General features: G+C 42.4%; 1 protein-coding gene across 2 annotated transcripts in view; it reads right to left on the reverse strand.

The window, feature by feature from the left end:
- LOC136332027 (zinc finger protein 432-like) overlaps positions 1 to 23,724 on the reverse strand; it is a 146,513-nt gene that overhangs the window by 106,716 nt on the left and 16,073 nt on the right. Inside the window, exon 1 of one of the 2 annotated variants that reach the window (XM_066271252.1) lies at positions 1,613 to 1,753. The exons of the other annotated variant lie outside the window; for it this stretch is intronic. The gene's annotated coding sequence lies outside the window, so the exon portion shown is untranslated. Of the gene's footprint in view, positions 1 to 1,612; positions 1,754 to 23,724 lie in introns of those variants that run through there. 2 annotated transcript variants of the gene reach the window in all.

Genomic DNA, 23,724 nt, shown 5'->3' on the forward strand with positions numbered 1-23,724 from the left:
GGATTCCAGAAGTCAATTAGACCACAACAGCTTCAAGAGAGCAGAAACACTAGTATGCATTCCAGCTTTCATGGTGGGCGGTAGTGGAGCAACCAAAGTATAAATAAAAAGATAGATTTAACTGTAGAAAGTTGTTTTATAAAGATTTATTCTGCCAAACTTAGCAAAAATATGACATAAAGTACTTGGTAAATAATTATTATTATATGCTTTAACTTGCTGTAACTCTGCTTTATAAATTTTATAAAATAAAGTTAACTTCCCTACTTTATAAATCACCTTTACTGTGGAACCAGTGGGCGGTTAGAAAATTTTACTACTAACAGAAATACAAAAGTGGGCTGTAGGTATAAAAAGGTTGACTACTTCTGGTGTAAACAAACATCAGGCGTCACAATTCAGTCAGAGGAGAGCAAGTCAATGGGCATTTCAGAAAAAAACAGACACAAGCCTGACCTCTGGTGACTCAGTGGATCGGCACTGACTGGAAACGCTGAGCTTGCTGGTTCCAAATGCCAGCCATTCCCAGTGAGGGCACATATGGAGCAACTAACACAAGTTGATGCTTTCCACTCATTCACCCCGTTTCTGTCTCTCTACTCTCTCAAAAATCAATAAATAAAAACTTAAAAGAAATGAACAAACCAACAGACAGATGTAACAATGAACCAAGAATACAATTTTACCTGAGAAAGAGGCATAGCTGAAGCCTCCTTCCCTCCTGTTCCGGGCTTCTTCCTCAGGCAACAAGGGTTTCCGGAAGTCAGTCTGGAAAGTAGAAGATACGCTGTTTACCATCATACCCCCTTCCTGTGCCACAGCCACACACAGAAATGCCCTCTCTGTATGGCAAAGATGGTGACTGCTACCACAGACAGGAGGGGTTCTGGGACAGCAAACTGTTCTCAGAGACACACAAGTGGATTTTTACACCTGTCCTCAGATCATGCTGCCCACCGGGTCACACAAACCTCAGCAGTGGGGACATCCACTAAGTAGATGCTGCCCTGCAGGTCACAGGCCTCGTCCAGACCAAACCCACGCACAGCAGAGTCCCCTCACACTCACCCCAGATCTCAGGCCCCAGAGCCTTGCTGCTCAAGGATGGATGCAGGTTAGAATCACCTGAAGTGCCCTGGCTGGATGTCTTGGTTGTTTAGCGTCCTCCTGAAGCTCAGAGGTTGCTGGTTCAATCTCGGGTTGGGGCACGTGCAGGAACAGACCAACGTTTCTGCCTATCTCTCTTTTTCCCTTTGTCTCTCACTAAAAACCGGTAAATTAACATAATAATTTCTATCTGTCTTTTGCTCTGTCTATGTCACACACACACACACACACACACACAAAATTAATGGCAGAAATAAACCACATTAAATAGACTTTTTTTTCTCCTAAACAATACTATAGCACTGGTCGGGATAGCTCGGTTGGTTAGAACGTCCTCTGGTTCACAAAGGTTGCTTGTTCGATCACGGGCACAGTACATACAGAAACGAGTCCGTGTTCTGTCTCTCTCTCCCCCTTCTGTCTCTAAACTTTAAAAAATAAAATAATAAATATTGTTATAAAATTAAATTAGTAATTTTAGATGAATCATATTTTATGATTCTACCTTCTAAAAACTGGTAACTGCAGACACTGTGGCAGGTGAGTAATATGAGGAGGCATCAGGAAGGACACAGATGTCCACGACAAACCCACTTTCCTATTGTGTATTGGAGAGTGCAGTCAATGCTTGAGATAAGAAAAAGTGTAAACTGCAAAGTAAGAAAGATAACTAAAGTTATATTCAGGAATTACTTATTTAAAGAGGAAATATATTCACTAAGCACATTTTCACTTATATAGCGAGAAAGAAGTACATCCACCCATGTAACTAAATTCATTTCCTTTTTATTATTTTAGTGAAAGAAAGGGAGACAAACACAAAGACACACAGACAGGCACAGACAAAAAGGAAGGGCTAGAGATGCACCAACATTTAAGGAAGTGGAGACTAGAAACAGAGATTGTGAGAAAATATTTTCACATTATGTATCTAATGAAGAATTGTAATTAAATTATACAAATGATTTGCAAAACATAATAATAATAATACTATTATCCAGTTCCTTTATGTATGAGGTCATAAATTTATTTTAAAACTGAATATTGATGATGTCACAACTGAAAACTTACTAAATGTCACTACGTTGTAGAATTACTATGTAAATGTTATATACAAATTATGGACCTAAAGCTTTGGTTTGTTTGTTCAATTGTAAAGTATTGGTCCAGCATCAATTTATTAATTTGAGAATGAGAGAGAAAGTGTGAGAAAGAGAGAGAGAGCAAGCAAGCATGGGGAAGAGAAAGAGGACCATGTATTTGTTGTTCAACCCATTTATGCACTCATTAGTTGACTCCAATTGTGCCCTGAGCAAGGCTCAAACCAGCAACCTTGACATATTAAACACCTCCATCAAAAGTGTCACCCCACCAGGGTAGCACTGTCTCATAAGAAATAATTATAATATCTAAGGTTTGAAACACATATAAAAAACAAAAGAGCACAAAAATGTTAAAAAATTGGAATGTGGTCAATGAACTTGAAATGCCTTGAGATCCCTATATTGTCATAGAAAAGTGTAAGGTACCATGTATCACAAAGATTTAATAAAGTTTCATGTTATACTAATTTCTACTGTCAGGATGAAAACTAACAGCTGTCTTAATTTCTATGCTTACAGATGTGAAAAATATTTATATAATTTTAAAACTCATCTGAGCCTGACCTGTGGTGGAGCAGTGGGTAAAAGCGTTGACCTGGAACGCTGAGGTTGCAGGTTTGAAAGCCTGTCTTCCCTGGTCGAGGCACATATGGGAGTTGATGCTTCCTGCTCCTCCCCCTTTCCCTCCCTCTCTCGCCCCCTCTTTTTCTCTTTCTCTACCCCCTATCTAAATGAATAAGTAAATAAATAATTTTATAAAAACACCAACTCATCTGAGACCAGGTTCAGTAGCTCAGTTGGTGAAGGGAGTCTTCCCCATATACAAAGTTTCCAAGTTTGATCACCGCTCAGGGCACATGTGAGAAGCAACTAATGAATGCATAAATAAGTGAAACAACAAATTAATTTATGTTTATCTCTCTCTCTCTCTCTAAAAACAATCAGTACAATCTATAAAATTATTTAAAACAAGACCAAAAATAAAATAGAATAAAAAACGAGATACAGAAAAAAAGCAATATAAGCAACTATAATGAACTTAGATTACTGTTTTAAAACAAATGAAAGGTTATATTAAGTATAAACAAAATAAACATTCCTGTTAGTTAAATTAAATACAAACTCCACAAAACTGTCACATTCAAATCAAAATCAAATAACATCCTATTATAGGTGACATGTAAGTAATATAATGATATGGAAAGCTTGAAATAAAAGGTTAGAGAAAGATACAACTGGCTGACCACAAGGGGGTGCAGTAAACAGAGCATTTCCTGTGATGCTGAGGACCCAGGTTCAAAACACCAGGGTTGGCCTGTCTGTGTGTGGGCTCATCAGTCTTGATAATTGAGCTGCTTAAGCACCAGCTCACCAGCTTCAGCTTTCTCACAGACATGATTTTATGGTCACTGGCTTTGAGGAGCCCTGAGGAGCCACTGTGCCACCTCACCCACAGGTGTTGTAAAGTACCAAAAGCTACAGAATCAATATTAATATTCTAAGAGGCTTAAAAAACATTTTATTAATTTGGGTTAAGGTGTGCAGAAGAAATTTTGTGAATAATCTCTGTACTGTCTGATTGGCATAAAACCAGGATGGCCCTTGGCATTGTATTGTAAATGCAAAGGGAAGGAAGACATGAATTCCATGACATTCCACCACACCTGTGGGGAAAGGGGTGAATGGCTAGCCAGGTGCAGGAAGAGAAAAGCCAAAATAATCTTTTTCTTATAGTAATGAGCCATTTGCAGGCATTTGTCCCCACAGAAACTACCTCTCCCATGTGAATGCATGTGTGTGACTCTGGACAAAGAGATGGTGGATAAACATTAGAAAATATAGGAATGTCTTTTAATATGTAAAGAGACACCTTTCTATCATTGTGTTGACTTGTAAATTTTGTTTTCTCCAAAATGATGTATGGCTTGCAAATTGAACATGGTCCTATTATGTTAAAGGACATATGACTATAACCAATAGTGGTAAAGGGCTCTAAATTGCAATTTTTGCTTCTGTACTTCCAGCTTGCAAACTATAAAAACTAAGTAGAACAAAGGGCCGGCGCGCTCTCCCTCAGATTTCTGTCGGAGTTGCCGCCGCTTGGCCAAGCTAGACAATAAAGCTTTGGTGTGGAATTGACAGATTTTGTTCGTGTCTTCAATGTTTCGAGTCCCTCCAAATTAGGCTTAACAGCTTGACCCAAGGTCACCGACCAGATCAAGGGGTCAGTGGCTTGGCTGAAGCACCCTCATCATTAAAGCATGTATGAAAAAGCAATCAATGAACAACTAAGGTGCCAAAACTACAAGTTGATGTTTCTCATCTCCCTCCTATCTAGTTGGTCTCTCCCCATTTGTCCCTGAATTTCTCTCTGTCTCTCTAAAAAAAAAAAAAAGTAAGAAAGAAAAAGATAGAGCATGAAAAGACTCACCTAAAATAATCTGCTGCAACCATACTCTTACACAAAACATACTAGAACACCTAATAGTCACTCCCAAGCAAGAAAAACAATGCTCCCTACAATTAGTTTCAATTCACCATCTTGTAAAAGCCTGAAATTCCTGCCTGGCTCATGGGGTGCAATGGATCAGGTGTTGACCCGGGAATGCTGAAGTTACTGGTTTGAAACCCTAGACTTGCCTGGTCAAAGCATAAGTGAGAAGCAATTACTAGAAGTTGATGCTTCCCTCTCTTTTCCACCAACACCTTTCTCTGTCTTTTCTCTTTTTAAAATCAATCTATAAAATCCTGAAACAAAAATAAATTATCAAAACCCTAACATTCCTATGCACCTAACAACATAGCCTTGAAATATATAGACAAAATGGACCACAAAACAAAATTCCCAACCAAAATTAATCTTGTTAGCCTTGTTCACTAACCCAGTAAAAGCTTAAAACCCCAGGCACACAATCCTGATGCAATTTTGGACTCAGCCCATCTGTTCACAGATGCATCAATAAATTTCTTATACAACACATTATTCCTGACCTGTGGTGGCGCTGTGGATAGGGCATCAACCTGGAATGCTCAGGGCGCTGGTTTGAAGCCTCAGGCTTGCCCAGTCAAGGCAATATAACAAGCAACTACAGGTTGATGCTTCCCGCTCCTCCCCTCTTCTTTTTTCCCCTCTCTCTGTCCCCTACTTCTAAAATAAATCAATAAATCTTGAAAAAAAAATGCCTGACCAGGCAGTCACACAGTGGATACAGCATCAGCCTGGCATGCTGAGAACCCAGGTTCCAAACCTTGAACCCAGGTTTGCTAGGGGAAAAAAAACTTCTCCAGCAAATACAGTGTGTCCGTAAAGCTATGGTGCACTTTTGACCAGTCACAGGAAAGCAACAAAAGAAGATAGAAATGTGACATCTGCACCAAATAAAAGGATAACTCTCCCAGTTTCATACCTATTCAGTGCAATTTGATGTGGGTTCACCCACAGATTTTTAAGGGCTCCTTAGGTAGCTATCCTGTATAGCCTCTACAGACTCATCACTGACTGATGGCCTACCAGAATGGGGTTTCTCCACCAAACTGCTGTTTTTTTTCAACTGCTTATCCCACCAAGTAATGTTATTCCTATGTAGTGGGGCTTTGTTATAAACGTGCCAATATTAATGTTGCACTTTGGTCACGGATTCAAATTTAGTGAGCCACAGAACACACAGAACTTTCCTCTGTATGGTCCACATCTCGACTGGCATGACCGTGGGCTGCTCCGCTGTATACACGGTGTTACATCATCATCTGTGCATGCGCACATGCTGCCACATAATCCTACAGAAACTGGGAGGGTTCCTTTCATATGGTGCAGATTTCACATTTCTATCATCTTTTGTTGCTTTCCTGTGACCGGTCAAAAGTTCACCATGACTTATGGACACACTGTATTAGCCATACAGTGGCTCCTACAGAAGGGCAATCTGCAATTTACAATGTGCCACCTGAGGAAAAACAGTGCACTCTGACACAGATTACTACCCAGGTGTAAGATATCCCCCCCCCAGGCCCCTCCTAGAAAGACAGAAGGGACCGGAGCCACAAAATATGGAATAATAAAAGGCTTTATTGAGTACAGAGCACTTCCAGCCCAACAAAGTTCTCTGGTCCTGGGGGGCAGGGCTCAGAGAAGTAACAGGGGGTGACCCATGTGAGAGATGTTTAAAGGGTCCCTAGGGTGGTTGAGTTAATATGACGTGATAAAATCTCATTGGCTGACAGACATGTCGCTCTTTTCCAATGGGTTCCTGGGAAGTTTCTTTTGGCATTGGTTGTGGGCAGTTCTAGCTAAGATTCAGGGCCTCTGAGTTTCCCACATGACCAGCCCCCATTATCCACTGACCTTACACCAGGCCCATGCAAATTATAAAGAAGCGAACTTAAAAAAACAACAACATTTGTTAGAGCTAATTTTCCCAACCACACCTAAACCACAGGCAGTCACACGCTTCCTCTGAAATACCTGGGAGCTCCTTCCACATGACTCCTCCCACCCCCATCCTTCCAGCGGTTCACACTGCAACACTTCTGCTCTGTTTTGTCAGCTACTCTGTGATGTCAGAGACAAACATCCCATGACACAAAACATTTTGAAAAATTTGAAAGAACAGGAGCACACTGACCTGGGGTTTTGGAGTTCACAAGAAATCTAATCTTTATACTTCCGCGAAATGATTTGGCACCTGGAAGTCTCATCCAGATAGAACGTGCGGGTACAGTGGCCAATGAGGATCTGAAGCGTTAGAAAAAACACAGGTGATTCCCGAACTAACCTGGAAGGTGAGATGTCACTGACCACTCACACGTGCGGTGGCGCTTCGGAGCTGCCATGTTGGAAAACCTGAAGCCTTATATAAGAAAAGCAGCAATGTTGGAGCCTGTAGCTGGGGGTGACTGGAAGGTGGGAGGGTCCTCAAATTGTCTGATTTCTTGGCACTATGACTCTTGCGGAAAGCAAGTGTATTATCAGTAACTGGAGCTTAAAGATCAAAATAAGAAGTGAGCTAAATTGTGTTAGGAGGTTCAGCAGAAATATCTTATGTCACCGCAGTTTTTATAAAGTTTGTATTTTAAAATTGGAAGTGTTTTAAAATTTTTGAAATGGTCAAGAGTTCGAGTATGGATGTAACAGCAGAGAGTGATACTGTACAGAGAAGGGGTCATACATCCTGTAAAAAAACACCAACTGCAAAATGCTAGCAAAATTATTCTTTAAATTTTTTAAGACCAGAAAAAGAATTGGAGAAATGGGTTTTGAGTGAGGCTGGCCATCACCCACCAGACAGGTAGAGAAGCCTAGATAATCTAAAGTTGTTGGGAGTGGCACTCAGGAAAGGCCACTAAAAGTGAGGCCAGTGAAGTGAGGCTCCATTTCTCTGGAGCAATGAGAAAGGCACCACCAGAATTAAGAATTTTAAAATATTATCCTTAATTACCATTTCACCAAGGTCCCAGGTTAAGCCAATAGGATAAGTCTTTCATCAAAAGATGCTGGGATATGTGTATACCTAGTGGCAGGAAAATAAGTGTGAGGTTGGTTGGCAATGGGGAAGGTCACATAAGGAAACAGGTGGAGACTTTTGGCTAGAACCACCCACATCCATGCACGCCAAAAGAAATGGCCCAGGAGCAAGTTGAAAAAGAACGACTGTCTGTCAGTCAATGAAATTTTGCCACATTATATCTACCCGCCAACACCATACCAACACTATAAATTACAACCACCCCCACCCCATGCCCTGCAGGTGAGCCTGTGCAACGTCTCTGGCCCATCTGGAGGACCAGAGAACTTTGCTCATGATGCACTCTGAATAAACCTTTTCCTATTCCACTCTTGGTGGCTACGCCCTTCTTTCTTCCTTGGTGGGGAAATACCTTACATTTGATGCTGAAACCCAGGAGGAGCTTGAAGCCCATGGGAGCCATTCCTCTCCCCTTCCCTTCCAAGGAAGAACAGGACCTCTGTCCTCCCACGCACTTTGGCACATGGTGTGATAAGTGCCCTGCCTCCGGCCTCTCTTCAGTTCTTTCCTCCTCCGAGACTTCCTGTCTATAATCACAGCTGCGTCAGGGACCTCCTATCCGTTCCAACTGCATGTGTGCCTGTGGAGACGTCCAGGACACTCCCACTCTACCTGACCATCCGGTGGCCAGAGATTAAGTTGTGAGATGACAGTTCTCATCTCTGATCACTCTGAGGCTGAGGACAGCCATGAGGCACAGGAATCTACACCTGGCTCAAAAACACCCCTGGGGTGCCTTATCCAGAATTTCTCAAACATTGATCCCTCCCTAAAGAAGAAGAAACTGATCTTCTCCAATGTGGCCAGGACAGCATACCCACAAGATAATTGAGCCAGGTGGCCTCCTGAAGAGACTTTTGATTTTAACATCCTCACCAACTTACAGAACTATTGCCAGTGAACTGGGAACTGGTCAGAGATCCCTTACATTCAGGGCTTCAGGTCCTTTTGGCCAGAGAAACCTCATCTAAACCTCTGCTCCTGATCTTTGCTCCTTTGCCGACCCCCTTGAGAAAATCTCTCCCCCTCCCGCCTGACCCCTGGGGGCGCCCCTATCTCTGGACCCCTCTCTTTGCAAACCTGCTCTTCCCACCAGAAAGCCCCCACCCTGCCGGCTATGTTACTCTCCTCCAGGATTCCCTCCCTTCTCCGCAGTGTAATTAAGCCCCTCCCCCATCAGGCCGTACTCCACTGGCCATTGGCCCTGATGCGGGTTTGCAGGGCTGCTGACCCCAGGGCTCAGGCCCAGTCTTCTTGAGAAAAGGCCTGGCCCTGTCCTGCCACTGGCTTTGGTGTTTTTGGGATCTGGGTGCTGGGCTCCCCAGGAGCCCCCCTTCTTATTCTTGACCCCCAAACCCCTATAGAAGACCTGATGAACATAACATTTAAAGATTTTAATGGTTGGGAGGAAAAGGCTGAGGCTGCTCGCCAGACCCGCATGCAGCAGAAGGTAACGCTTCAGATCTTGTGGAAGACCTGAGGCTGGCAGAGCAACATGGGCAAGGCACAGGAGGTACCTGACCCAAGTCTGGGCTGCAAAGAGGAACCCCACCAGGAACTTGCTTTAAATGTGACAAAGAGGGTCACTGCTCCAGGCAGTGCCCCTGCCTGAGGCTGCCTACTAAGCCCTGCCCTGACTACAAGCAGCCTGATCACTGGTGGAGCGATTGCCCCCTTTGGTTAACAGGCTCTTCCTCGACACCTCAACACGGAGGACAAGCCACCCAAATGGGAGGCCAAGCCAGCCAGGCAGGTCCATCACTTAAATTTCTCAGCCTCATGGACGACTGACACGGCCCAGACTTGAAGACGCCCAACATCCTCACTGAGCCCAGGGTGATGCTACAGGTAGCGGGTAAGTTCATCTCATTTCTTGTGGACATGGGGCTACCTTCACTGTTTTGCCATTTCACTCTGGATCTCTAGTTCCCTCACAGGTCTCGGTTATGGGAGTGGATGAGACTCCCTTTTTCCCCTTCACACACCACTCCTGACATGTAGCTTAGATGTATTCCCCTTTTCGCACTCGTTCTTAGTTATGCCATTGTGCTCTGTACCCCTCCTGGTCGGGACATTCTACAAAGTCTCAAAGCCACTATCCAGCTGACAGCATCTTCCCACTTACTTCTACCACTCCTTACTGAAGGCTCTCCCACTACCACAGATTACCCTAACCTGATCACACCCCCTATTCCACCAGATATTGTTGACCCTCAAATCTGGGATGCTTCTACTCATGTAGTAGCTCACCAACCCCCACCCGTTCACATCTGCTTAAACAATTCCTCCCAATTCCCATCTAGGCCCCAATACCCTATTTCAGCAAGTCACCACCAGGGCCTTAAACCAATCATTACCCGCCTCTTGAAACAAGGCTTACTCATCCCCACAGACTCTCCCTGCAATACCCCCATCCTTCCTGTTCAAAACTTTCAAGGACATATCACCTCATACAAGACTTACGCCTAATCAACGAGGTGGTAGTTCCCTTCCATCCAGTAGTCCCTAAGCCCTACACATTACTGTCACACATTTTCTCAGACACCACTCACTTCACGATCCTAGACGTCAAGAATGCCTTCTTTACCATTCCTCTACAACCTCTTACTTTCTGTTTGCCTTTACTTGGACTGATCCAGACACTAATGCAGCCCAATAGCTTACGTGGACTGTCCTACCGCAGAAGTTCAGAGACAGCCCACACCAGACTGGGCAGATGCTATCTCGGGATCTAGGTGCATGCGATGTTGAAAGTAGTACTCTCTTACAGTATGTAGATGACCTACCCCTCTGCAGCCCCTCCTTATCTGCCTCAAGAAAACACAACACCACCCTTCTTAACTTTCTCACCATGAATGGATATCATGTCTCCTCTACTAAGGCTCAACTTCACTGTTAGTCCATAGTCCATCTGGGTATTGCCTTAACCCTTACCACCAGAGGTCTCACTCTAGATGAAACTCAAACCCTTCACAGTCTCCAACCACCTACCACCGCTGATAAGATTCTTTCTTTCCTCAGTCTAATAGGCTTCTTTAGACACTGGATTCCCAATTTTTCTCTCTTAGCCAAACCCCTCTATGAGGCTGCAAATGAGACTCCCACGGGACCTCTCACATGCCCCAACGCCATCAACAGGGCTTTGTCTACACTTCAAGACGACCTCGTCTCCTCTCCCCCTCTCCTTTTACCTGACCTAGATGCCCCTTCCACCTTTCTACTGATGAAAGATATGGGCAATGCTGTTGGCGTATTAACTCAACCTGTGGGGCCTACATACCTTCCCATAGCACACCTCTCTACACAGTTGGACACCACGGTCAGACGCTGGCATCCCTGCCTCCAGGCACTGGGCGCAGCAGCTGAACTCACAAAGGAGACTAAACTCACCCTTTCCCAACCCATCACTGTCTTCTCCTCCCAAAGGCTCACCAAAAGAAATGGCCCAGGAGCACGTTGAAAAAGAATGACTGTCAGCCAATAAAATTTCACCATGTCATATCAACACTGCCACCAACATACCAATTCTATAAATTACACCCCCAACCCTGCGAGTGAGGCTGCAGGACTTCTCTGGCCCATCTCGCAAAGCAGAGAACTTCGCCCAGGATGCACTCTGAATAAAGCTTTTGCTATTCCACACTTGGTGGCTATGCCCTTCTTTCTTCCTCGGCGGAAAAATACCTTACATTGAGAACATTAACTCTAGCTATCAAGAAAAACTAAACCCGAATAGATCCCATTTTTAAGTATAAGACGTAAAAGTATGAAACTCATAAAAGCATATGGGAGACAATCTTCCTAAACCCAAATTAGCCAAAGTTGTGAGAGAAGACAATAGATGAATCATAAAAGAAAAAGATAATTGCATTAAATTAAATGTAAATGTTTGTATTTTAAGCACCACATTTAAGAAAGCACCAGAGGCCCTGGCTGGTTAGCTCAGTGGTAGAGCGTTGGCCTGGTGTGCAGGAGTCCAGGGTTTGATTCCCAGCCAGGGTACACAGGAGAAGTGCCCATCTGTTTCTCCACTCATCCCCCTCTCCTTCCTCTCTGTCTGTTTCTTCCCCTCCCACAGCCAAGGCTCCATTGGAGTAAAGTTGGCCCAGGCGCTGAGGATGGCTCTGTGGCCTCTGCCTCAGGTGCTAGAATGGCTCTGATTGTGGTAGAGCGACAGTCCAGAGGGGCAGAGCATTTCTCCCTGGAGGGCATGCCGGGTGGATCCCGGTAGGGCACATGCGGGAGTCTGTCTGACTGCCTCGCCGTTTCCAAATTTGGAAAAATACCAAAAAAAGAAAAAGAAAAAAAAAAAAGAAAGCACCAGAGATCCTTCAAGACTTACATCAGGCCTGACCAGGTGCTGGCGCAGTGGATGGAGTGTCAAACTGGTATGCGGAAGGACCCAGGTTCAAGACCCCTAGGTCTGCCAAGAGCTAACCAGCTTAGACCCAACATCACTGGTTCCAGCAAGGGGTTACTTGGTCTGCTGAAGGTCCACGGTCAAGGCACATATGAGAAAGCAATCAATGAGCAACTAAGGTGTCGCAACAAAAAACTGATGATTGATGCTTCTCGTCTCTCTCCATGCCTGTCTGTCCCTGTCTATCCCTCTCTCTGACTCTCTCTCTGTTCATGTAAAAAAAAAAAAGAAAGAAAAGACTTACATCAGGCCGCACATCCTGTGAAAATCTTTTTTACCCAGCCAGAATTGGTTACTCCCTGGGCTCTGTTTCTTCTTTTTTTTCTTTTTTCTTTCTGAAGCTGGAAACGGGAGAGACAGACAGACTCCTGCATGCGCTCGACCAGATCCACCCAGCACGCCCACCAGGGGCGACGCTCTGCCCACCAGGGGGTGATGCTCTGCTCCTCCGGGGAGTCGCTCTGCCGTGACCAGAGCCACTCTAGCACCTGGGGCAGAGGCCAAGGAGCCATCCCCAGCGCCCGAGCCATCCTTGCTCCAATGGAGCCTTGGCTGCGGGAGGGGAAGAGAGAGACAGAAAGGAAGGGGGGTTGGAGAAGCAAATGGGTGCTTCTCCTATGTGCCCTGGCTGGGAATCGAACCAGGGTCCCCCGCACGCCAGGCCGACGCTCTACCACTGAGCCAACCGGCCAGGACCGGCTCTGTTTCTTCTTAACTGGTATAATATGTGCATCAAAACACTTGTCTTAGAAGACAAGATGGCTATGTAGTAGGCGGACGTACCAACTTCAACCTCCCAGAACCTAAGTGGATTACAAACTAATTTTTAAAACCATCATCTGGAAAAACCAACTTTGGACTAAACTACGAGGACTTTTCAACCAAGGAACACTGAAGAAGACACACTGAGACTGGTAGGAAAAGCAGAAACACAGAGAGGGCTGCCCAGCTCCTCGGAGCAAACAGCACCTAGGAGAGACTCACGTGGCGGGAAGTAAGTTTAGCAGAGAGGGGAGGGTCCTGAGCCCCAGGAACAAAACCCCAACCTGCAGTCGCAGAGCCTAGAAGAGGTGTATGGTCAGTATTTAGCTTGAAACAAGACAGGGTACTGTTTTTGAGAAAGAGACCAATTTCTCAGAACCAGCATTCTTTTTAAAGGGACTACGCAGAAAACCTCTCTCACAACCACTCATATGGGGCTCCAGGAAATGGGGAGAGAGAAGAGGACCAGAATAGCAGGAAGAGAGTGTAATCTAGGAGGCACAGGCAGAAACATTTTGAGAGACAGCCACCCTAACCTCTGGGACGAGTCACTCTCCAAATCTGAAGTGAATATTTCCCCTGGAAACAGCAATACCAGCAAAGGGAAGCAGGACACCAGCCAAACAAGCTCTCCTGCGGCACTCAGAGCAGAGTCTCTTAGAAGGATGGAGCTCTCAGGACTACAGTAGCTTAGGGTCTGAGCAGCAGCGCCGCCACCACATGGCTAAGGGCAGGCGGCAGCGGGATGTGGAAGCGCAGTTCTGTTGGCAAGGGCAGAAGCCAACTGGCCACCACTGAGGCTCAGGTGTGAGCTCAGTATTGCCTGGCTGGGGTGGAGGGGAAGTGCAAAAGTGGTCTAGCCCAGCTGCAGGCTGCCTGCAATCCAACCTGCAGGGGAAGGACAGGAACCCTGGAACGGGTGAAGACCTGCCCTTGAGCAAGGGTGCAGGATCGCAGCCTTGCTTGCCTCAGAACCGAGGCTTGTGGCCTAACTTGGGAGCCGGCTCCTCCATGGGGGTGGACCCAAAAGTCCAGAACAGGTGGAGTTCCGCTACTGAGCATGGGCACGCAGTCCCGCCCGGCCTGTGGAGCCAAGGCTTGCAGCTGTCCCATGTGCAGACTCCTCCTGCTAGGGTGGGGAGAAAACCCGGAATCAAGCGAAGATGCACATCTGAGCAAAGGTGCTCACTCCTGACCTTAGGGCCAAGCATAACGCCACCTGCAATGGTGGGGCAAAGGCCAATGCCACTGTGGCTTGTACACACAAGAACATGATCAAAGCCACTCCCAAGGAGAGGCGAAAACCATAGCAACAGCCCAAGTGGGCAGGCATCAGCAACACCCATACCAGAACACCCTAGGCAGCAACAGCAGAGAGGGTGGCGGGCCTGCAGACAAACCACACCTAGGGAACACAGAGGCCAAAACCAGTGGACTTCAGTGGCCAAAACCTTCTTTTACACAGACAAAATGAAAAGCCAGAGAAATACAACACAAATGAATCAAGAGAAATTGCCAGAAAAGGACCTGATTGAGTCTGATATAACCAAATTACCAGATGCAGAGTTTAAAATAACAATTGTTAGGATGCTCAGAGATATTAGAACAACAATAGATGGTAATTATGAACACCTAAATAAAGAGATAGCAAATATAAAAAAGGACATTGAAATAATAAAAAAGAATCAGTCAGAAATGACAATACAATATCAGAAATGAAAAACACAATGGAAAGAATTAAAAGCAGGATGGATAAAGCTGAGAATCGAATCAGCGAGTTAGAGGACAACATAAATAAAGGCATAAAAGCAGAACGGAAAACAAAAAGAGACTCAAAAAGTCTGGGGAAACCCTAAGAGAACTCTGTGACAACATGAAGAGAAATAACATCTGCATCATAGGAATTCCTGAAGAAGAAGAGAAAGAACAAGAGATAGAGACTTTGTTCAAACATATCATACCTGAATACATCCCACAATTAAGGCAGGAAAACATCTCACAAGTTCAAGAAGCACAAAGAACTCCATTAAAGAGAAACCCAAAGAAATCTACACCAAGACACATCATAATTAAAATACCAAAGCTAATAGATAAAAAGAAAATATTAAAAGCTGCAAGAGAAAAAAAGGCTATCACCTACAAAGGAGCCCTCATAAGGATGATATCCAACTCTTCTCAACAGAAACACTTGAGGCCAGAAGTAAATGGCAAGAAATATTCAAAGTAATGCAGAACAAGAGCCTACAACCTAGACTACTTTATCTAGCAAGGCTATCATTTAAAATTGAAGGAGAAATAAAAAGCTTCCCAGACCAAAAAAGAAACAACAAAAAAACTCAAGGAATTCATTACAACCAAACCAACGCTGCAGGAAATGTTAAGGGGCCTGTTGTAAAGAGCTCAAAGTGGGAAAAGAATATAGTAAAAGAGGAATACTGCTTTAAAGAATAAAATGGCAATAACTACATATCAATAATAACCTTAAATGTAAATGAATTAAATGATACAATCAAAAGACATAGGGTATCTGCTTGGATAAGAAAATAGCACCCATATATATGCTGTCTACAAGAAACACACCTTAAAAAAAAAGATGCACATAGACTGAAGGTAAAAACATGGAAATATATTTCATGCAAATGGAAATTTTAAAAAAAGCTGGGGTAGCAATACTTATATCAGAAAAAATAAACTTCAAAACCAAGGCTAAGTAAAAATAAAAAAATGAAAATAACAAGTAAGAAAAAAAGAAACAAAAAAACCCCCCAAGGCTATAGTAAGAGATAAAAAAGGTCACTACATAATGATAAGGAAAGCAATCCAATGGGAAGATATAACTGTTATAAATATCTTCGCACCTAATATAGGAGCATCTAAATATATAAGCAGACTTTGATGAATTTTAAGGGTGAGATCAACAGCAATAGTATAATAGTAAGGGATTTCAATACTCCACTAATATCACTAGATAGATGCTCAAGAAAGAAAATTAACAAAGAAACAGCAGACTTAAAGGACATACTTGATCAATTAGATTTAATAAATATCTTCAGAACCTTTCACGCTAAAGCAGCAGAATATACATTCTTTTCAAATGCTCATGGTACATTCTCTAGGATAGACCAAATGTCATGGCACAAAAGTCTTCTCAACAAATTTAAGAAGACTGAAATCATATCGAGCACTGTCTCCGATCACAAGGGCATGAAACTTGAAATCAACCACAACAGAAAAACTGAAAAATATTCAAACAATTGCAAACTAAATAGCATGTTATTAAATAACGAATAGGTTAAAAATGAGATCAAAAAAGAAATTAAAAATTCCTAGAAATGAACAATAAGGAGCATACATCAATTCAAAATTTATAGGACACAGCAAAAGCAGTCTTGAGAAAGAAGTTCATAGCAATACAGGCATACCTTAAGAAGCAAGAAAAAGCTCAAATAAACAACTTGACCCTGCATCTAAAAGAACTAGAGCCCTGACTGGTTGGCTCAGTGGTAGGGCATCAGACTGGTGTGTGGAAGACGCGGGTTCGATTTCTGGCCAGGGCACACAGGAGAGGCGCTCATCTGCTTCTTCACCCCTCCCCCTCTCCTTCTTCTCTGTCTCTCTCTTCCCCTCCCACAGCCGAGGCTTCATTGGAACAAAGGATGGCCCGGGCGCTGGGGATAGCTCCATGGCCTCTGCCCCAGGCGCTAGAGTGGCTCTGGTCACAACAGGGCGATGCCCCGGATGGGCAGAGCATCGCCCCCTGGTAGGCGTGCTGGGTGGATCTCGGTCGGGCGCATGCGGGAGTTTGTCTGACTGCCTCCCAGTTTCCAGCTTCAGAAAATTACAAAAAAATAAAATAAAATAATATAACTAGAAAAAGAACAGCATGTAAAGCCCAGCAGTAGTAGAAGGAAGGCAATAATAAAGATCAGAGTAGAAATAAATGACACAGAGGCTAAAGAAACAATACAGAGGGTCAATGAAACCAGGAGCTGGTTCTTTGAAATGGTAAACAAGACCGATGAACCTTTAACCAGACTCACCAAGAAAAAAAGTGAGGACTCAAATAAATAAAGTTAGAAATGAGAGTGGAGAAATAACAAATGACACAATAAAAATACAAAATATTGTAAGAAAATACTATGAAGAGGTGTACGCTAAAAAACTAGACAACCTAGATAAAATGGACAAATTCCTTGAAACATATAATCTTCCAAAAATTAATCTGTGAAAATCAGAAAACCTAAACAGATCAATTACAACAAAGGAGATTGAAACAGTTATAAAAAACTCCCCCCCAAAAAAAGTCCTGGGCCTGATGGCTTCACAAGTGAATTTTAACAAATATTCAAGGAACTAACTCCTATCCTTCTCATGCTATTTCAAAAACTTCAAGAGGAAAGAAGACTTCCAAGCTTCTTTTATGAGGTAAGTATAATTCTGATTCCAAAACCAGGCAAGACAACACAAAGAAAAAAAATTATAAGCCAAATATCCCTGATGAATTTAGATGCTAAAATCCTCAACAAAATATTAGCAAACTGGTTACAGAAATATATGAAAAAAATCATACACCATGATCAAGAGGGATTTATTCTTGGAAAGCAAGGCTGGTACAATATTTGCAAATGAATCAATGTGATTCATCACATAAACAAAAGGAAGGAGAAAAACCACATGATAATTTCAATAAATGCAGAAAAAGCATTTGATAAAATCCAGCACCCATTCATGATCAAAACTCTCAGCAAAGTTGGAATACAGGAAATATACTTCAACATGATAAAGGCCATCTATGACAAACCCATAGACAACATCATACTCAATGGGGAAAAATTAAAAGCAATCCCCTTAAGGTCAGGAACAAGGCAGGGGTACCCCCTATCAGCACTGTTATTCAACATAGTTCTAGAAGTCCTAGCCACAACAATCAGACAAGAAGAAGAAAAAAGCATCCAAATCGGAAAAGGAGAAGTAAAACTATCATTATTTGCAGATGATATGATATTGTATATGGAAAACCATAAAGTCTCAGTCAAAAAACTACTGTACCTAATAAATTCAGCAAGGTGGCAGGATATAAAATTAATACTCAGAAATCAGAGTCATTTTTATACATGAACAATGAACAGTAAGAAAGAGAAATTATGGAATCAATCCCCTTCACCATTGTAACCAAAAAAATAAAGTACCTAGGAATAAATTTAACCAGGAAGATTAAAGACTTGTACTAGGAAAATTATAAAACATTGATAAAAGAAATAAGGGAAGATACAAACAAGTGGAAGCATATACCATGCTCATGGTTAGAAAGAATAAACATTATTAAAATGTCTATATTACTGGCCCTGGCTGGTTCGCTCAATGGTAGAGCGTCGGCCTGGTGTGCAGAAGTCCCGGGTTCGATTCCCGACCAGGGCACATAGGAGAAGCGCCCATTTGCTTCTCCACCCCTCCTCTTCTCCTTCCTCTCTGTCTCTCTCTTCCCCTCCCGCAGCCGAGGCTCCATTGGAGCAAAGATGGCCTGGGCGCTGGGGATGGCTCCTTGGTCTCTGCCCCAGGCGCTAGAGTGGCTCTTGTTGCAATGGAGCGATGCCCCGGAGGGGCAGAGAATCGCCCCCTGGTGGGAGGAGCGCCACCCCTGGTGTGCGTGCCAGGTGGATCCCGGTTGAGCGCATGCGGGAGTCTGTCTGACTGTCTCTCCTCGTTTCCAGCTTCGGAAAAAAAAAAAGTCTATATTACTCAAAGCAATTTATAAATTCAATGCAATACCAATTAAAATACCAATGACTTACATCAAAGATATAGAACACATATTCCAAAAATTTATATGGAACCAAAAGAGAACACGAATAGCCTTAGCAATCTTGAAAAGGAAGAATAAAGTGGGAAGTATCACACTTCCAGATATCAAGTTATACTTACTACAAGGCCATTGTACTCAAAAGAGCCTGTACTGGCATAAGAACAGGCATATAGATCAATGGAACAGAACTGAGAACCCAGAAATATACCCACACCTTTATGGACAACTGATATTTGACAAAAAAGGTAAGAGCATACATTGGAGTGAAGACAGCCTCTTCAACAAATGGTGATGGGAAAATTGGACAGCTACCTGCAAAAAAATGAAACTAGACCACCAACTTACACCATTCAAAAATCAACTCAAAATGAATAAAAGACTTAAATGTAAGCCGTAAAACCATAAGCATCTTAGAAGAGAACATAGGCAGTAAGCTCTCTGACATCTCTCGCAGCAATATATTTGCTGATTTATCTCCACGGGCAAGTGAAATAAAAGACAGGATAAACAAATGGGACTATATCAAACTAAAAAGCTTCTGCACAGCTAAAGACAATAAGAACAGAATAAAAAGACAAACTACACAATGGGAGAATATATTTGACAATACGTCTGATAAAGGGTTAATAACCAAAATTTATAAAGAACTTGTAAAACTCAATACCAGGAAGACAAACAACCCAATCAAAAATGGGTGAAAGAAATGAATAGACACTTCTCCAAACAGGACATACAGATGGCCAATAGGCATATGAAAAAATGCTCAATATCACTAATCATTAGAGAAATGCAAACTAAAACCACAATGAAGTATCAACTCACACCAGTCAGAATGGCGCTCATCAACAAAACAACACAGAATAAGTGCTGGTGAGGATATGGAGAAAAGGGAACCCTCCTGCACTACTGGTGGGAATGCAGCCTGGTGCAGCCACTGTGGAAAACAGTATGGAGATTCCTCAAAAAATTAAAAATCAAACTGCTTTTTAACCCAGCTATCCCACCATTAGGAATACACCCCAAAGAACACCATACCACTCTTTGAAAAGAAGAAATGCACCTCCATGTTTATGGCAGCATTGTTCACAATAGTGAAGATCTGGAAACAGCCCAAGTGTCCATGAGAGAATGAGTGGATTAAAAAGCTTTGGTATACACACACATACACACACACACACACACACACACACACACACACACTATGGAATACTCTTCAGCCCTAAGAAATGATGCCATCAGATCATTTACAACATGGATGGACCTTGACAGCATTATACTGAGCGAAATAAGTAAATCAGAAAAAACTAAGAACTATATGATTCCATATATAGGTAGCACATAAAATGAGACTCAGAAACGTGGACAAGAGTGTGGGGGTTACAGGGGGGAAAGGAGAGGGAGGGGAGGGACACAAAAGAAAACCAGTTAGAAGGTGACAGAAGACAATTGGACTTTGGGTGATGGGAATGCAGCATAATCAAATGTCAAAATATCCTAGAGATGTTTTCTCTGAACATATGTACCCTGATTAATCAATGTCACCCCATTAAAATTAATAAAAAAAATTTTTCAGAAAAAGAAAAAAAATACAAACATGAGGGAAAGGCAGAGAAAGATAGAAGAGGGTAAAGGGGGATAAATGGTAATGTAAGGTGACTTGACTTGAGATGGTGAATATAATACAATATATAGGTGATGCATTAGAGAATTGTACACCTGAAACCTATGTAATTTTATTAACCAATGACACCCTGATAATGTCAATAAAAACTTTTTAATAAAATAAAAAATGTACCAGAGATTAGGAAAAAATATTATTTATTTATTTATTTATTTATTTATTTTTGTATTTTTCTGAAGCTGGAAATGGGGAGAGACAGTCAGACAGACTCCCGCATGCGCCCGACCAGGATCCACCAGGCACGCCCACCAGGCGCGACGCTCTGCCCACCAGGGGGCGATGCTCTGCCCCTCCAGGGCATTGCTCTGCCGAGACCAGAGCCACTCTAGTGCCTGGGGCAGAGGCCAAGGAGCCATCCCCAGCGCACAGGCCATCTTTGCTCCAATGGAGCCTTGTCTGCGGAAGGGGAAGAGAGAGACAGAGAGGAAGGCGGGGGTGTGGAGAAGCAAATGGGCGCTTCTCCTATGTGCCCTGGCGGGGAATTGAACCTGGGTCCCCCGCATGCCAGGCCGATGCTCTACCGCTGAGCCAACCGGCCAGGGCCAGGAAAAAATATTTTTAAATTATGTATATATCTGATAAAGGATTGCATTTAAAATATAAAATTTGCAAAACATAAAGAAGACAACCATTTATTTTATGTATGAAGTCATGAAATTTTCTAAAACCTGGATTGTGGTGCTTGACCTGTAGTGGTGCAGAGGATGAACCATGAACTTGGAATGCTGATGTCATCAGTTTCCACCCTGGGACTTCTGATGTAGACACATGAACAAACTACTGCGGGCTGATGCTTCCTGTTCTTCTCTCATTCCGTCTCTCTTTCCTAATAAGTCAGTAAATAATATTTCTGTATTAAAAATAATAAAAATAAAATCTGGATTGTGGTGATGTTACAACTAAACTTACTAAATGCCAGCCCTCGCCTAGCTGGACAGCATGGTTGGTTAGATTGTAGTCTGTAAACACTAAACTTGCCAGGACATACAAAAAAGGAACCAACAAATCATAAAAGAAGATAATTGGATAATGAGCTCTGGCAGGGTAGCTTAGATGGTTTGAGAGACATCCTGATAGATCAAGATTATGAGTTTGATTTCCTGATGAAAAACTAACAAATGCATAAAGAAGACAGAAATGGATATTTCTCTCTTCTCTCTCCATTGAGTTTCCAAGTAAATAAATTTTTAAAAAGTGTATAAAACAGAACTGTGATTATAAGGGGACCATATATAAACTGAACCATAATTAAATTTTGCTTATTTTTAAAATTTATTAATTTTAGGAAGGTAGAAACAGTGATGTGTTTTTCAAGTTGACTCCATGTTTTCAGAAGAAAAAAACTATTGTTCCTTTGAGAGAGACAGAGGGAAAAAGACAAGAACATCTAGCTCCTTCTGCACGTGGCTGGACTGGGCAATCAAACCGGCAACTTTTGCTCTGAGAGGAGGCTCCAAACAACCAAGATATCTATCACGACACAATTTTCATTGATTTTTTTTAAAAGACAGAGGAAGGGAGAGACAAAGAGGGGAAAGGGAAGCACTTGTTGTTACACTCAGTTGTGCATCTTCTGGTCACTTTCCCTCTCTGCCCTGACCGGGGATAAAACCTGCAACCTTCTTGTTTTAGGACAATGTTCTTAAGTGACAGAGCAAACAATTAAGGGCCAAAAAAAACTTTATTTAGAGAAAAACAAAGGCTGAAGTGAGCCATCAAAGGAAAGGCTTCAGGAAAGAAGTTACAGAGGCAAAAGAAGGAACCATGAGGCTTAAGAACACACACACACACACACACACACACACACTCACACACATCTTGAGAAAAAGAAAGGGTGGGGAAAGGCACCAGCACACGGTAGAGAGAAATGCCAAGTGTCTGTCCACTTTCATATAAACCTTCTGTTAATGCATACATTTTATGTGACTCGTTAACTTCCTACCAGTTCACCCATAATTTTATTATACCCATTTAGTACTAATTACATACAGCTAGCCATAAACATTTTGAAATATGAAAATGTTTATGAGAAGCTAAAATAAAATTATATCCTAAGGTTTTTTTCAATTTTGAGATTTAATTCAAATAGTTTAAAGCTAGTCATAACATTTCTCTTGGGGAAATTTCATATTTACATAAAAGTGACTAAGGATTACTACAAAAAGTTCATATATACCTTCATTCAGCTTCCCATCACATGAACCTTTTATATCACCATAATATATTTGTCAAATTGAGAAATTAGCATTGGTATAATATGCAACCAAATCAGAGTTTCCACTCTGATTTCATAAGGTTTTACACTACCGTCCATTATGTGTTGCACGATTTAAATCACAATATTACATTTAGACACAATTTTCCTCAGATTTTTCTCTATTTTGTGACCATTTCTCTGTCACATTTTTCACAATGATGTCCTCTACTTTAGGAGTACTGATGAAGTATTTTGGATATTAATCCATCTTTCGGGTTGTACTAAATTCACCTCATTAAAGAGTGGTCGGGCACTTTGGAACAGACGCCTCAGAATTGAAGTCTTTATCACACAATTAACTAGGGGTAGAAGATATCAAAATCTCTTACAACTGATCTCCTTGGAAAGGTAATATTTACATTTTTACTCTGAAAATAACAAGAAAAATTTTAACCCAAAACTGTTGTAAGTCGAGGGCGCAGAGAGAGAGATCAGCAGATGAAATCATCGTGGACTAGCAAAGGACCACCACTCCCACAAGCAAATGGCCCAGAGTTCACGCTGTGTCCTATTTTTACTCACAAGACTTCAAAAAGCTTGTTTACTGAGAAACTGGCATAACATCAAGCATAACTTTTACTTAAAGATACATGTACACTTGCATGATAGCTTAATAACAACATAATATCAGAAGGCATTAATTGCTATTGCTTCTATGGTTCCCACAACATTCCTCTCTTTTTCTCAAGGGATAACCTTGGAAAGTACAGAAATCTTATGAGAATGTTTTACTGAGAAAAAGCCCAGCAACTACCTTCAGACACATAGACCTGTTTCAGTGACCGGCCTTCAGTCACAAAACAATTCTCTTGGCAAAACATTCTTTTCTTGTTGGCTGTGTTCCCATCCAAGGTCATGCAAAGGGTTATAACACTACACAATCTCTCTTCCATTCTCCCTGGCAGTTACATGATTGGTTCGAGCTTTAATCCCCAGTGGTGAGGCTAGCTTGGTTGATTGGGACACTGACGCCAGAAGGGGTTTGCTGGGTAGATCACCGTGGGGGTGAATGTGGGAGTCTATTTCCCCTTCACTCACTTAAAAAAATAGAAATAACAAATTAAAAATT

This window comes from Saccopteryx bilineata, chromosome 3, assembly GCF_036850765.1.
Source record: "Saccopteryx bilineata isolate mSacBil1 chromosome 3, mSacBil1_pri_phased_curated, whole genome shotgun sequence".
Classification (NCBI taxonomy): Eukaryota; Metazoa; Chordata; class Mammalia; order Chiroptera; family Emballonuridae; genus Saccopteryx; species Saccopteryx bilineata.